Genomic DNA, 15,674 nt, shown 5'->3' with positions numbered 1-15,674 from the left:
ACCACAAGGGTGGGGGTAGCAGGCAGCTTGCAGTCTTGCATACCCAGCTCAGAGGGATTACGAGGGAAAGCAACAAGAAGGTGTTGAAAACCATACAGGAAAGACTCACAGACATCAGTGGTGACTGATACTTTAAAGAAATTATTTGTCTGCCTTGACAATATAAATTAGGAGAAAGTCTTTTATAATAAGATTGCCACATCAAAGAAGAATAACAAAAATGGGAATATCAAGGAGTGTAGTCTTGGGATGTTTCAGTTTGCTGATAGCTTTGAAGCCAAGGACCATTCTTTTTCTACTATGGGGGCTTCCACCAAAAAAAAAAAAAAAAAAGTCAACACCAACCATTACTGCTTTAACTAAGTAAGCATTTCTCTTGATGTCTTACCATGCAGGTTTGGGGAAATAGATGAGTGACTGTGTGTATGTGTAAGTTGGAGTAGGGTACATCAACTTTGCCATGGGAAAGTGGACCATGTCTTTGGTGAACTCATAGATAGGACTTGCATATATTTATAGTAAACTTTAGTTCAGCAATTTAAAAAAGAAAAAAAAATTCTAGAAAAGTTACCATATATAAGAATGGTATATTAAAAAAGAGTAAGTTAGTAAAATCTAAAAATGACTAAAGTTTGAAAAATTCTTTGTATTCCAAGTCCCGATTAAACTGTTCCCTTGTTTACTTATTCAACGAGCATTTATTATCTACCGTGTGTACATGGCACTATACTAGAATCTAGAGATATGTTGGTTAATGAGCCAAACATGCTCTCAGTTTTATGAAATTTACAATCTGGTGCGAGAGATAAACCTTAAACGGTTATTATCATTAGTTAATTTAGTTTTAATTTATTGGAAGCTATGATTACTCAGTTGAAACTGATACAACTGCTAGAAAAGAGAAGTAAAAAGTATGGGCTGCTGAGAGCGAGGGTGAGTGGCTCGGACGCAGCCTGGCAGGGTACAGAGTGGAGCGGCTCGGACGCAGCCTGGCAGGGGACAGCGTGGGGCGGCTCGGACGCAGCCTGGCAGGGGACAGCGTGGAGCGGCTCGGACGCAGCCTGGCAGGGGACAGCGTGGGGCGGCTCGGACGCAGCCTGGCAGGGGACAGCGTGGGGCGGCTCGGACGCAGCCTGGCAGGGGACAGCGTGGGGCGGCTCGGACGCAGCCTGGCAGGGGACAGCGTGGGGCGGCTCGGACGCAGCCTGGCAGGGGACAGCGTGGGGCGGCTCGGACGCAGCCTGGCAGGGGACAGCGTGGGGCGGCTCGGACGCAGCCTGGCAGGGGACAGCGTGGGGCGGCTCGGACGCAGCCTGGCAGGGGACAGCGTGGGGCGGCTCGGACGCAGCCTGGCAGGGGACAGCGTGGGGCGGCTCGGACGCAGCCTGGCAGGGGACAGCGTGGGGCGGCTCGGACGCAGCCTGGCAGGGGACAGCGTGGGGCGGCTCGGACGCAGCCTGGCAGGGGACAGCGTGGGGCGGCTCGGACGCAGCCTGGCAGGGGACAGCGTGGGGCGGCGCAGGTCAGATCAGGGTTGGCTTCTTTAAGAACGTATTGTTTGAGATGAGTTCGGAAAGACAGGAGTAAGCAGCATGATATGGAAAAGGGAAAACGTGCAAATGACTGGAGATGGGAGACGGTTTGGAGCTTTCAAGGAACAACAACAACAACAAAAAACTAGCGTAAAGAAATATAAAGAGTAAGGGAGAACAGTCAAGTTGATGAACTATACAGGTTTCTGGCGTCCTCCCAAAAGGTAATCCTTAATGAACTACAGAATCAAGCAGGAGAAATAAAATACTAGAAACTAACACACAGAAGAAAGAAAGAAGGCAATAATGTCCACTATCATCACCACCCTTTAACACGGGGCTAGAGGCAATGGTCAGTGCTGGTAGGTTAGAAAAACAAATGAGAGGCGTAAGGAGAAGGAAAACTGCCAGCATTTGTAGTGGTGTGATCATAGCCTTCGAATAACGAGAGAATCAAAGAATTATTAAAACTAATAAGAGCGTTTAGGAAGGTGTCCAGATATAAGATCATTAAAATCAATTCTATTTTTATTCACCAAGAGTTATCAATTAGAAAGATTAATTACTAAAAGATACTACCTATTTTTACACAGCAAAACTACTGATGGTGGAGACTGGAAGAACCACTGAGACTATGATCCCCGGACACCCTGCTAACTCAGAACTGAAACCACACCTGAAGTCCATTTTCAGACGGAGATTAGACAGCCTACAAAACAAGCAATAACATGCGTGAGGAACATGCTTCTTAGTTCAATGAAATATACTAGACCAAATGGGTAACTCTTGCCCCAAAGCAAGACCAGATGGCAGGAAGCGACAGGGACTGAATGAATGGACACAGGGAACCAGGGGCGGAAAGGGAAAGCATGCTGTCGCATTGTGAGGATTGCAACCAATGTCACAAAACTATATGTGTATAAATTTTTGAAGGAGAAATTAACTTGAGTTGTAAACTTTCACCTAAAGCAAAACAAACAAACAAACTACTGATGGTTAATTTAAACAAGAATATATTAGACGTTTAGTAAAACCAAACCAAACCCATTGCTGTTGAGTTGATTCTGACTCATAGCAGCTCTATAGGACACAGTAGAGCTGCCCCATAGAGTTTCCAAGGAGCACCTGGTCGATTTGAATTGCTGACCTTTTGGTTAGCAGCCATAGCACTTAACCACTACACCACCAGGGTTTCTACAGTACATACAATATTATCTGAATAACAAGAAAGACACTGTATTTCTTTAATGGATCATTTTTGTCCACTGGGCTTGGAAGGACCACATGGAGATTTGAACAACTTCTAGCCTGTCTTTGTCATAGCGTATCTTGACAAAAGCAGGCTGGGGTATAAGACCATGACTTGTTCTGGCTTTCTGGTACTTCTAAATATTTGTCTTTGTGCAACATTGTTTCAAGATGCTATTAACCATTGTTGTGCAAGTACAGAGTAAAGACTGCAATTTTTTTCTATTTCTTATTTAAGGCCCTGCCCCAATGTCACTGCTTTTGCAAAGCCTTCTCCACACAGGTGAGTTCCGTTTCTGTGCTCATAATACTGTGCACATCCATCTAATTGTCCTTAGTATATAACATTTAGAATATGTTTGTTTCTTCTGCTAGACTGTAAGCTCTTCAAGGGCAGGTGCTGTATCTTTATTCAAATTTTCATCTCCCTTGCTGATCATAAAACTTGGGATGAAGAAGGTAATTAACAAGCAATTGTTGAATATGTGTTATTTTCTTTTAATTACGCTTGCTTGGCTGTCAGTGATTGGTGCTTGGTTAGTTCATAGGTGTAAGCCTGACCTTGTAGCTGTAATGTTATTATCATTATGTCAGCCTCAGTGCTGAAAGGGACTTAGAAATCCCGGAGTCAGACATGGCTATTGAAAGAGTCTCTGCCTGTCCCCAGCACATCTCAGAAGCATGGATGTTCCCAGCATGACAGGATGCGTGTTCTTAAAAATTTGCATGGACTTATGATGCCAGCAACCCTGGGAAGAATTATTTGCTGGAGGCCACTTGCATGTCCTTGGGGACTTTGGCTGTCAAACCCTCTCGCCCTAGTCATAGGATGCTATTGGAAGGTCTCAGGAGAGAATCCACGTAGCTCTTTTTCATGAGCAAGACACCAGCTGAGGTATAGACTCCTTGTCTGCTCTGTGTGTACAGTGTAGCCCAGAGTCGCTGATCAAGCAATGACTCTGCGAACACAGTCTGCCTGGAGGGAAATTTTGAGCTGTAACTAGGCACAAGAAGCGTAGTTGAATTTGAAGTGAAAGCTGTACTGTTTATGTCCATGGTGATTGAAAACCGTGGGAGATTCAGCAAGTAATAGGAACCAGGGAATTTAATGTGGGTAAAGTGATATTCTTAGTTGTGGTGTAAGTCTCTGGGAAACACTGTGGTGTAGGAAACACAAAAGTAATTAGGGGGCTTGGAGTTAGAAGACAGAACCAGCTTGCTCCCTGATGACAGTGACCAGGGCCAAGTTTCTTAACTATAAAGCAGTAGTTAATAAGCAGCTTCACATAGTGGCTAGGAAGAGCAAATGAGATGCTTATGAAAGTGAAAGTGTTTTGTAACTTCACAGCTGTGAACAAATGTTAGATTTTATTAATATGTGTAACCAAAAATACGGGGAGAAGTGAAGAATGTCAAATGAGGCCAAGAAGGAGAAAGACGAAGGTCAGCAAGTGGATTCTTGCCTGTATTCCCATGTGACCTGGCAGACAGATAGCAAACCTGCTCATTCCTCGCTGATGACTGCCTGTCGGTTGAAAATGCACTAAATAGAAGATGCTCAATAGGTGGCGAAGAGCCTATGAAGGCCAGGACATACTGTGCCTTGTTTCAGAGCTCTGGTCTGTTCCCATTTAGACAAAAAGTATATGGTGGATGGGGAAGGTGCAGCCCTGAATAAATGTTTCCACTGAAGAGAGATGAAACAACCCCAGGGATGACAGACGCTTGCAGAAGAGTCCTGCTTGGAGGAAAACCTCTAGATGGAAATCTTGTCTGGAAAATGATGAATTGTGGCACTGGTGTCCTGCCGTCCCAGGGCTAGAGCACAGTCCAGAACACATCTACTGGTGAAAGCAGAAGTGCCCGTTAACTTTGCAGACGGAGTTGGCAAGTGCTCATTACAGAAGTGTTGGTGCAGGCTGGGGGGAAGTGAATGTGAAATGCAAAGGCAGAGATCAGGGTCAAGTTCTGGCTCTGCTACCAGCTGGCTGGGTAATTTCAGCAGAGTGAGTTCCTCATGCTGGTCCTTAGTTTCTTCCTTTATCAAATACATGGGTGGAGTGAGATGATTTCCCGCCATAGAATCCTCTGATTCTGGGAAGGAAAAACTGATCTCTCTCTCTCTTCAGATGTTTCTATTAGTTTTCCAAATATTTCTTAATCCAGGAGACCCCAGCTGGTGAGTGGGCAGAGATGCATCTTTCTACCACCGAGATTTAATGCTGAGATTGTAATTTCTTCTAGTCATATCACTTGTGTGTGTTCTAGGATCATTATTATTAAGAGTTTACCAGATAATTTACACTTTCTTATATATATTTAAATTTCAGATTCGTTTTTAACTTTTAAATTAAGTTTTAAAATATATCCTGTGCACTGAGTATTTTCCAAAGGGAACACTTGCCTGATTTCTTAGACACTGGCATAAAACTCTCAGAAAAGTTGGTATAGAGCCTTCTTTTTAGAATCACATCTATTCTATAGTTTGTCTCCCAAAAATCAGAATGTTGCAAAATATAGAAGAAAACTCAAATTCACAAAAAAAGAAAGACCAGGCTTGCTAGTCTGACAGAGACTGTAGAAACCCCAAGTTTCCTTAAAAAGGACACCCTTTTAACTCAGTACTGAAGTCATTCCTGAGGTTCACCCTTCAGCCAAAGATTAGAGAGGTCTATAGGGCCCAACAATAACACATGTGAGGGACATGCTTCATAGTTCAATCCTGTGTAAGAGACTAATGGGCACACCAGCCCAAAAGCAAAGATGAGGAGGCAGGAAGAGACAGGAAAACTGGACAAATGGAAACAGGGAACTCGGGATGGAGAAGGGGAAAGAGTTGATATATCACAGGGTTGGCAACCAATGTCACAAAACAATTTGCATATTAACTGTTTAATGAGAAACTACTTTGCTCTGTAAACTTTCACCTAAAGTACAATAATAACAATAATAATAAAATCAGAACATTGCAACATTTAAAACATAGATTCTTGAGTTTCTTCTGCCCTGTAGTTTTCTGATTAGCTTTTCTGCAAACAGTGTTATTGAGATATAATTCACATTCCATATAATGTTTAAAGTATGCAATTTAATGTTGTCTTTAGTGTAATCACAAAATTGTTCAGCCATCAGGAAAATCAATATTAGAGCATCTTCATCACTTTAATAAGTAATCCATACCCCTTAGCTGTCACCCCACTCTAATCTCCTCATTAGTGTCTTCCCCTTCCCCAGCTTTAGGCAACCACTAATGTTGTTTCTGTCTCTATGGATTTGCCTAGTCTGGACATATCATATAAATGGAATCATACAATATGTGGCCTTTCTTTCACTTAGCATAATGCTTTCAAGGCTTATTTATGTTGTAGCTTCTATCAGTAAGTACTTCCTTTATTTTTATGGCTGAATAATATCCCGTTGAGAGATATACCATATTTGTTTATCCACTCCTCAGTTGATGGATATTTGCGTAGTTTCCACCTTTTGGTTATTATGAATAATGCACTATGAACGTGTGTATACGTTTTTGTGTGGAAATTTTTGTTTGTCTTGGGTATATATCTAGGAATGGGATTGCTAAGTCAACCATCAACCCTATGTTTAACGATTTGAGAAACTGCCAGACTGTTTTCAAAGTGGCTGCACCATTTTACATTCCCACTAGTAATGCATGAGAGTTCTGATTGCTCCACATTTTCACCAATACTTGGTATTATTTGTCTTTTTGATTATAGCCATCCTAGTGGTTTTTGAAGTCCCTGAGTGGTGTAAATGGCTTTCACTCAACTACTAACCAGAAAGTTAGCAGTTTGAACTCCCCCAGTGGTGCCACAGAAGAAAGGTCTGGACGTCTGTTTCCTTAAGATTTATAGCCAAAAAAAAACCCTATGGAGCTCATTTGACTCTGTAACACATGGGGTTGCCATGAGTTAGAACCGACTCGATGGCAATGAGTTAGTGGGTGTTGAACAGCCTCTGAGTAGTGCAATGTTACCATGCTTGGCTGCTAACTGAAAGGCAGGAGGTGAGGTCCACCCAGAGGTGCGTCAGAAGAGAGTCCGGGTGACCACCTTCTGAAAAATCGGCTACTGAAACCCCGTTTAGCTCAGTTATGCTCTGACTCACGTGGGGTCGCCACAAGCTGGAGTGAATTTGATGATAACTTTTTTTTTTCAGTGACTAAGAAGTGGTATCTCATTCTGGTTTTCATTTTCATTTCCCTGATGGCTAATGATGTTGAGTGTCTTTTCATGTGCTCGTTGGCCACTTGTATGCCATCTTTGGAGAAATCTGATTACTTTTTAAACTTGTAACATCATAGTCCCGTCTGTTTTCTGTTGTCTGGTGACTTTCCAGTATAGGGAAAATGGCAAATAACTTCAAGTTTGGAGATTTCGGGAACCACAGCACAGTATGGTTAACGGCAGATCAGAATTATAGTTTTATTACCTCCCCTCCCATTGTAGGAGCTCTGGTTGTGCAGCGGTTAAGAGCTTGGCTGCTAACCAAAAGGCTGGCAGTTCAAATCCACCAGCCACCCCTTGAAAACCCTATCATGTAGTTCTCTCTGTAGCTATGAGTCTGAATCAAGTCAACGGCAATAGGCTTTTGGTTTTCTCCCATTACAAAGGAAAAAAAAGTGTAAGTTGTCATTACATATACTCAGTGCAACATGATACAATTTGGATTTTAAGTTCAATGTTTTCACTTTTATATACTTGATTTGAATAATTTTGGTTTTCATAATATTGTCTTTACGTATAATGAAATACTACTGGTTCAGGGCAAATCATTCTTAAATATATTTAAAAAAAAAAAAAGAATAGCCTCAGTTTATCTTAGAAATACTAGCACCCAAATTATACAATTAAGTAAAACAAATGATCGAGATTATGTTTCTTCTGCTTCAGGGCCCACTGCTGAGTTTCAAGGAACGGCATTTCTCTTCTTTCCCTTGGATCTCCTACCAAGAGTTCACTGCCAACTTACCATGTGGTTTTCATATATAGAGAGTTCATGGCAGTGCATCAGACTGAGTTCTCATCTCTTTAGATTTATCTCTTCCAAGAGCATGTCATTAGTCATGTCTTAATGGCCTTTTCTAAGACTGAAGTTTCTAGTATGGTTCTTACTCCTGATTTAGTTACACCTGGGAAGTATAAGTAAACTGGCTGTGGATCCTAGACTAACTCCTTTTCTGTCTGCTTTTGTGTCTTTCTTTCTCTTTCTGCCTTTCCTAAGTGTGGGGTTAAGAGAAAAAATAAGACCTGGTTAGAAGCACTGTGAGCGAGGCAGGGATGCATGCAAGTTGTTAATCCACCATGTGAGGCCCCTGCGGTAGAGAAGTACATGAGAGCTTCTGGGGATACCAAGGAAGAAGCCCTGACTGCATGGTCTTTGTGGTCCAGGAGGTGTGGGAGTCAAGACTGCACAGGGGAGGAGACAATTGAGCTCACGATAATGATTAGATGTTATCCAGGTAGACAAATAAGAGAGGTTATCCCAGTAGAAGATCCAGAATGATGAAGGTGGGTGGCAGTGAAAGAGCAAATAGTCTGCTGTGACAATGATAGAGTTTATCCTGGTGGGCAGTGTGGTGGAGGTGAGTGGGAGAGGCCAACAGACAAAACCATTCTCCGTTGCCTTAGAGCTTGTATTATTTCTTCCCATTAGTTTTGCTTTTACTCTCTGGAACAACAAAGAATGCACTGAATTATTCTATCATTTCAAGGTTTATATATATATGTGTATACATATATATTTGACAACAGCTCTAATATCTGTCCCAATCTTTTATTTTCCAGGCTAAACATTCCCTGTTCCTTCACTTTTTCCCCTTATGGAATGGTTTCCAGGTCCTTCACCATCACAATCTTCTCTATTATGCTTCAATTTATTTCTTAACACGTGGCTTCCAACACTGAATCCAGCACTCCAGATGTAGTCTGCACAGCGCAGTGTCACGGGGCCCTTCTCTCGTCTGTCTTGAGCACCTGACTTTGGTACCCAGCCATAGCAACTCAGGTGAGTGCATTTCAAACCTCTGAGCCTTATTTACCTGTTCTACAAGGTTCCTTCGTCCTTGTGCATGTTACTGTTTGACTCAAGGTACAGGGCTGGATATTTACATGTACTTATTTTCTTCTGGTTGATTTTGGCCCCTTGTTCTCAGTATGCCAGAACCTTTTAAAATCCTGATTCAGCTCTCCAACAATGTTTTGGCTATCTCTCCCCACTTGGTGTCTTTGAAAGATTTCATAGTCATGCGTGGCTTGTCCTCATCCAACTCTTTGATAAAAATAATGATTGTCACTGGGCTCAGTATGGAACCAGCAGCCTTGGTTTATTAAGAACTGGTATTAGTGACAGAAAGTGGTATTCACTGATTGATAAACAGACACCCCAGAGCAGCGTTTCTAAGTTAAACCTATGGATTCTCTCTGATGTTTAGTAAAATGTAAATTTCTGGTCTTCATTTGAGACCGGGAATTTCAGACCCTTCACAGCAGAGACACTGGGGTATGCATTGTAACAGGTGATTCTTGTGTACATTAGAACATGAATGAATAACGTAGTGTACTCCTTAGCATGAATAATGGACAGTGGTCCAAGATGTGCAGTTTGTACCTGAACTTGGTGTAATGAGTTTGGTCTTACTTATGGGCAAGCATGTTTAAATTGATATATTGGTGAAATGATGCCAGAGAAGTTTTTGGTGGATCTTATTAAAAAGAAAAAAAAAAAAATCTTAATCTAGGACACCCTTCCTATGAGGTAGCTTTCAAGCTGGGCCAAGGATCATCTTTGCCTTCGACCAGAGGTGCCAGCACTATCTCGGCGTTATGTGGTGTTAGTCACTGTTATATTGGGAGGGTGACTGGTCTGTATTGGGTGCATGAAGCGACGGATCTCATCCTTCAATGGCAAAACCTACAACCCTGTCAAACTCTCGATCCTTGAGTCTCAGTGGGACTGACTCGCAGCTCTTTCCACACACCCTGCAGCTCTAAATTCACACCACGGTAGACAGTGTGAGTTTGGCGACGTGCTAGGGAAGAGTCTCCTGAAACACATATTTACGGAATCACAACTCTTTAGACTCTCGCTCTATATTTACCCTCCTAAAATGGCTGCCAAGGTCCCACCTATTCTCACGTGACTCTGATGCTGCTGAGGATTTAAAGAGCACTATTTTTAAAGCTAGTTGTGAATGTCACGTTTCCCCGCCTTAGAAGATTCTAATTATCTGTGTGTTAGACATCCCCTGATCTCTGCAACTTCATTCTACTCCATAGGCTCGCTCGCCCTTTATTTTAGGAGTCAGTGCAGATCATTGTTGGCGATTTCTGTAGGCGAGTCTTATGATGATTTGCTACTTAACTTTCTTACGTCAATGTCACTTTAGAAATATGCCTTAAAGCCTTTCTCTTGCTCTTATTTATAATTTTTTTTGAAATTTCTACCATTTTTTTTGTCTATAACATCAATAAGGACAAACTCTTTAAAAATAAAGATTTTTCACTGATTATAAAAAAAAAATTTGTTAAGCACAGACTCATAGAAAAACTCAGTTATAATTCTGTCACCCTAACACCACTATATAGGGAGCACCACTGGCATAGTTCTTAAGTGCTCAACTGCTAACCCAAAGGTCTGTGGTTTGAACTCACCAGCCACTCTGATTCATGTTATTGTATAAACATCAAATGAAAGCAGGAACACAAACAGAAACCTGTATACCAGTATTCGTTACAGCATTATTCACAATAGCTGAAGGGTGGAAACAACCTAAACGTCCATCAACAGATGAATTAATACACAAAATGTGGTATACAATGGAATTTACTCAGCCATAAAGAGGAATAAAGTCCTCACACATGCCACAACGTGGCTGAACCTTGAAAACATTATGCTGAGTGAAATAAGTCATTCACAAAAGGACAAATACTGAATGGTCTCACTTATTTGAAATGCTGTTGTTGTTAGGTGCCGTCGAGTTGTTTCCAAGGCATAGTGACCTTATGCACAACAGAACAAAACACTGCCTGATCCTGTGCCATCCTCACAATCATTGTTATGCTTGAGCCCATCGTTGTAGCCACTGTGTCAAACCATTTTGTCGAGAGTTTTCCTTTTTTCCACTAACCTTCTAGTTTACCAAACATGATGTTCTTCTCCAGGGACTGGTCCCTCCAAAAGCTTATTAGTGGTTACCAGGGGCTGGAGGCAGGGGAAAAATGAGTGTCTTCTTAGGGGGCACTGAGGGAGCACTGAGTTTCTGTTAATGGTGATGGAATAATTTGAAAAGGGTGGTGATAATGGTGGGACACCATGATGAGTGTAATCAACTTCGCTGAATTATACACATAAAAATTGTTGAATAGGCAAACGTTTTGTTAGATATATTTTTACCACAATTAAAAAGAAAGGAACTGGGAATTAACTTGAGAAATACATAATATCCGTATGAGGAAGCACTACTGAGAATCTTAAAAGAAAACCTAAAGAAATAAAAAGGCATCGCATATCCTCGAATAAGGAGACTATTTTTTTTTTTTATCATAAAGGTGCCTTGAGTGGGCACTAACCCTACAAAATACTAAAATCTACTATAAAACCTCCAAAATAAAAATGAAATGATTAATTACCCTACTGTTGATCATTTATATTGATTTTTATAAATGACACCATAATAATATCTTTGAAGTCAAGGTTTGCTTTTCATATCTCTTGGGTAATTTCCTCAGGATGAAGTCAAAGAAGTGCTATTATTGTACTAAGGGAACATTTTTAAGGTTCTTGATACATCTTGCCAAATTGCTTTCCAAAAGAGTTGAATCCATTTATACTCCTACCAGCAATATCTGAAAGTATTTGTTTGCACAAACTCTTTGAATATCTCTGATGGCATGATTTATCCCAGGAAAATGATAGTTACATATTGTAAGAGGAAAAAATACCATTCTCTATTAGGAGAAAAGTGAGAGCATTTTCATAGGTGAAACAGATCTCAAGACAAGTTTCATGGTTTAGGATGCTCACCAAATCCCTTATCCGTTGGGCTTGAGAAGAACTTCTTAAAGAGGAAGGAATGCCAGCAATAAATACAAAAGCTATTGTGTAGACCGTTTGCTCTTCTTTTGACTTTTCAAGCATTGACAAAGTCATTCTCACTGATCTCCTATAAGAAAAAGTGAGAAGGTCAAAAGTTATAGAATCATTTAATGCTTCACGTGTGTGACTAAGAACCAGTTCATGCAGACAAATTCTTGAAGATCCTGAAGACGATAATCCAGGAGCTGCGCTCCTTGAGGTAAATTATTGTGGCCTAAAGTGTGATAACAGGTTTCATTACTAGTATTCAAAAGACTCAGATCGTTTCCTCAAGTTGTCAAAGTGGAAATGGAATCAAGACAGGAAAAAAAAAAAAAAAAAAAGAAGAAAGGAAATAATAGAGAACTGGGGATTTAAAATGGACTGGCAAGTTGTTATTCAACATTAACTTCCTCTATTGCCCTATACAGAATCTTTGTATAGTTTAAGATCCCATCTACAAGGCCAGAGAAGAAGAGTAAACTTGAGATTAAACATGCCTGGGTTAAAAACCTAGTCTTGCTACTTTTTTCAGACCCTTAGGCAAGTTTCTTAACTTCTCTGAGCTTCATTTTCCTTATCTGTCAAAACAGGGACAATTTTTATAATAAATAACACCTCTTTTTAATATATTGGATTAAGAGAGTACGTGAAATTGTAACATACACTGTAATAAATATTATTATTATTTTTTGTTGGATAATGTAATGGGCATTTTTCATCAAATGTCTGCACCTTCCTGCTTCTTTCTCTTTATAACTCTTCAATGCATGATGCATATTCTTGCTTTGCCCAGCTGTTTCCAAAATGGCGTTCCCCTTTTCCAGAATACACTTCAGTGCAAACCAATCTCTTTGTCCTTTAGTCTGCTAACCTTATGGCTTGGATCATTCATTCTTTTCTTTTTCTTTTGAATTTTCTAGTATCAACCAAGTCATTTTCACAGATTCCCTGGAAGAACGCTTTTGCATTGTAGTAGGTTTTTATTATGTATTTTTGTGTCTTCCCAATCAGACTGTAACCTTCTCAAGGGCGGGAATGTTGTCTTTGTGTTCCTCTCAGGTTCTACCACCATTTACTTACTTTTTTTCTCCCAACCATTTATGTATTCATCTGTTCTATCTCCACTCATGTGGTGTATTTAATAATCCTTTGCTGAGCCAGGCACTGGGTTAAGCTCTGAGAATTCAACGAGACACAATTTCTGCTCCAAAAGGAACATTTGTCTAGTTTAATGGAGAAGGTAGTCGGTGGAGAAGATCGAAATGGCAGCACGAGATGATAAATGCTTTAATGCTAGTAAGGAAGTATTTGAATTTAGGTTCCTAACCCCCTCTGAGAATGCTTTCAGAAGGAGGTGACATTTCAGTGAGAATTTGAAGGACAGGTGATACAGACCCCAAAAAAGAGATGGGGAGCTGGTGGGGTATCCCAAGCCACAGGAACTATTCACTCAGAGCCCTGGCAGCATGGGCCTCTGAAAATCCCAAATTGGTCAGTGTGACTCAGCCAAAGGATACTTGTTGGGATGGAGCAGGAGCTGAGATCAGATGTGTCTCTAAAAGCCTTATGATGAAGGACCCTGTAGTTTATAAAAAAGAGCTGTGCAAAAGATTTCAAAGGGCAGCTTGGCAAGGCAAAGTAAAGTATTATAGTGACATGCAAAGACCTGGAGTTAGAAAACCAAAAGGGAAGAACAAGCTTGGCATTTCTCAAGCTGAAAGAATTGGAAAAAAAAAAAATTCAAACCTCAAGTTGCAATACTGAAGGATTCTGTGGGCAAAGTACTGAATGACACAAGAAGCCTCAAAAGAAGATGGAAAGAATACAGAGTCACTGAACCAAAAAGAACTGGTCGACTTTCAGTCATTTTAGGAGGTAGCATATGATCGAGAACCTATGGTACTGAAGGAAGAAGTCCAAGCTGCACTGAAGACACTGGCAAAAAACAAGGCTCCAGGAATTGATGGAATACCAACTGAGCTGTTTCAACAAATGGATGCAGTGCTGAAAGTGCTCATTCATATATGTCAAGTAATTTGGAAGACAGCCACCTGGCCAACTGACTGGAAGAGATTTATATTTATGCCTATTTCAAAGAAAGGTGATCCAACCAAAAGTGGAAGTTATTGTATCACACACAAGTGAAATTTTGCTGAAGATCATTCAAAAGAGATTGCAACAGTAAATCAACAAGGAACTGCCAGAAACTCAAGCCGGTTCAGAGGAGGACATAGAAAGAGGATATCATTGCTGATGTCAGATGGACCCTGGCTAAGAGCAGAAAATTCCAGAAAGATGTTTACCTGAGTTTTATTGACTATGCAAAGGCATTTGACTGTATGAATCATAACAAATTATGGGTAAGATTGCCAGGAATGGGAACTCCAGAATGCTTAATTGTGCTCATGAGCAACTTGTACATAGATCAAGAGACAGCCATTTGAACAGAACAAGGGAATACTGTGTGGTTTAAAGTCAGGAAAGCTGTGCGTCAGGTTTGTACCCTTTCACCATACTTATTCAATCTGTATGCTGAGCAAATAATCCAAGGAGCTGGACTATATGAAGGACAGGGCATTAGAATTGGAGGAAGACTCTTTTAAGAACAGGCTTTATGCAGATGACACAACCTTGCTTGCTGAAAGTGAAGAGGACCTGAAGCACTTACTGATTAAGATCAAAGACCACAACCTTCAGTATGGATTATACCTCAACATAAAGAAAACAGAAATCCTCACAACTAGACCAATAAGCAACATCATGATGAATGGAAAAAAAGATTCAGGTTGTCAAGGATTTCATTTTACTTGAATCCACAATCAACACCCATGAAAGCAGCAGTCAAGAAATCAAAGGACACACTGCAGTGGGCAAATCTGCTGCAAAAAAACTTCTTTAAAGTGTTAAAAAGCAAAGATGTCACTTTGAGGGCTAAGGTGCGCCTGACCCAAGCCATAGTGTTTTTGATCCCCTCATTTACATGTGAAAGCTGGGCAATGAATAAGGAAAACCTAAGAAGAGTTGATACCTTTGAATTACGGTGTTGGCGAAGAATATCGAATATACCATAGAGTGCCAAAAGAATGAACAAATCTGTCTTGGAAGGAGTATAGCCTGAATGCTCCTTAGAAGTGAGGATGGTGAGACTATACCTCACCTATTTTGGACATGTTATTAGGAGGGATCAGTCCCTGGAGAAAGACATCATGGTTGGTAAAGTAGAGGGTCATCAAAAAAGAGGACGACCCTTGAGATGGATTGACATAGTGGCTGCAACAATGGGCTCAACACAGCAAGGATTATGAGGATGGCATACAATTGGGCAGTGTTTCATTCTGTTGTACATAGGGCGAGTGGAACCGACTGTATGGGACCTAACAACAGCAACAACAGCCTATAATACATAGTTTGAGCAAGGCTTGAGAGCAGTGGGGTGTCATTAACGCTTTTAATTAAGAGAGAGACATGGTCAGAGTGCGGAAGTTGAGATTGAGGGGCATAAGAATATATTCAAAGAGGGTGGTTAGAAGGCTGTGCAGTAAATCTGGTTAGAAATGGTGAGGTTCTGACCTAAGGCGGTAACAGTAGTGCTGGAGCAGAGTGATACAATTTGAGAGGCGTTTGTTTATTTTTTTTTTAAGGAGTTAGAGGAGGCAATGTGGTCCAGCGGTAGAATTCTTACCTTCCATGTGGGAGACCCTGGTTTGATTCTCAGCCAATGCAGCTCATGTGTTGCCACCACCCATCTGTCAATAGAGGCTTATGTGTTCCTATGTTTCTCAACATGTGTCAGTGGAG

The 15,674-nt window shown here is 41.0% G+C and overlaps 1 long non-coding RNA gene across 2 annotated transcripts in view; it reads left to right on the top strand.

Annotated features, from left to right (window-relative positions):
* Window positions 1–1,523: 1,523 nt before the first annotated feature.
* The window catches only part of LOC135232926 (uncharacterized), a 74,124-nt gene continuing 59,973 nt past the window's right edge, over window positions 1,524–15,674 (top strand). For both annotated transcript variants that reach the window (XR_010323545.1, XR_010323546.1), the window contains exons 1-3: window positions 1,524–2,264; window positions 3,019–3,063; window positions 8,585–8,804. This is a non-coding gene — a long non-coding RNA (uncharacterized LOC135232926). The remainder of the gene's footprint in view (window positions 2,265–3,018; window positions 3,064–8,584; window positions 8,805–15,674) is intronic.

The sequence above is a fragment of the Loxodonta africana genome, chromosome 12, assembly GCF_030014295.1.
Source record: "Loxodonta africana isolate mLoxAfr1 chromosome 12, mLoxAfr1.hap2, whole genome shotgun sequence".
In the NCBI taxonomy this organism is placed as follows: Eukaryota; Metazoa; Chordata; class Mammalia; order Proboscidea; family Elephantidae; genus Loxodonta; species Loxodonta africana.
This window is presented reverse-complemented; position numbering and strand designations above follow the sequence as displayed.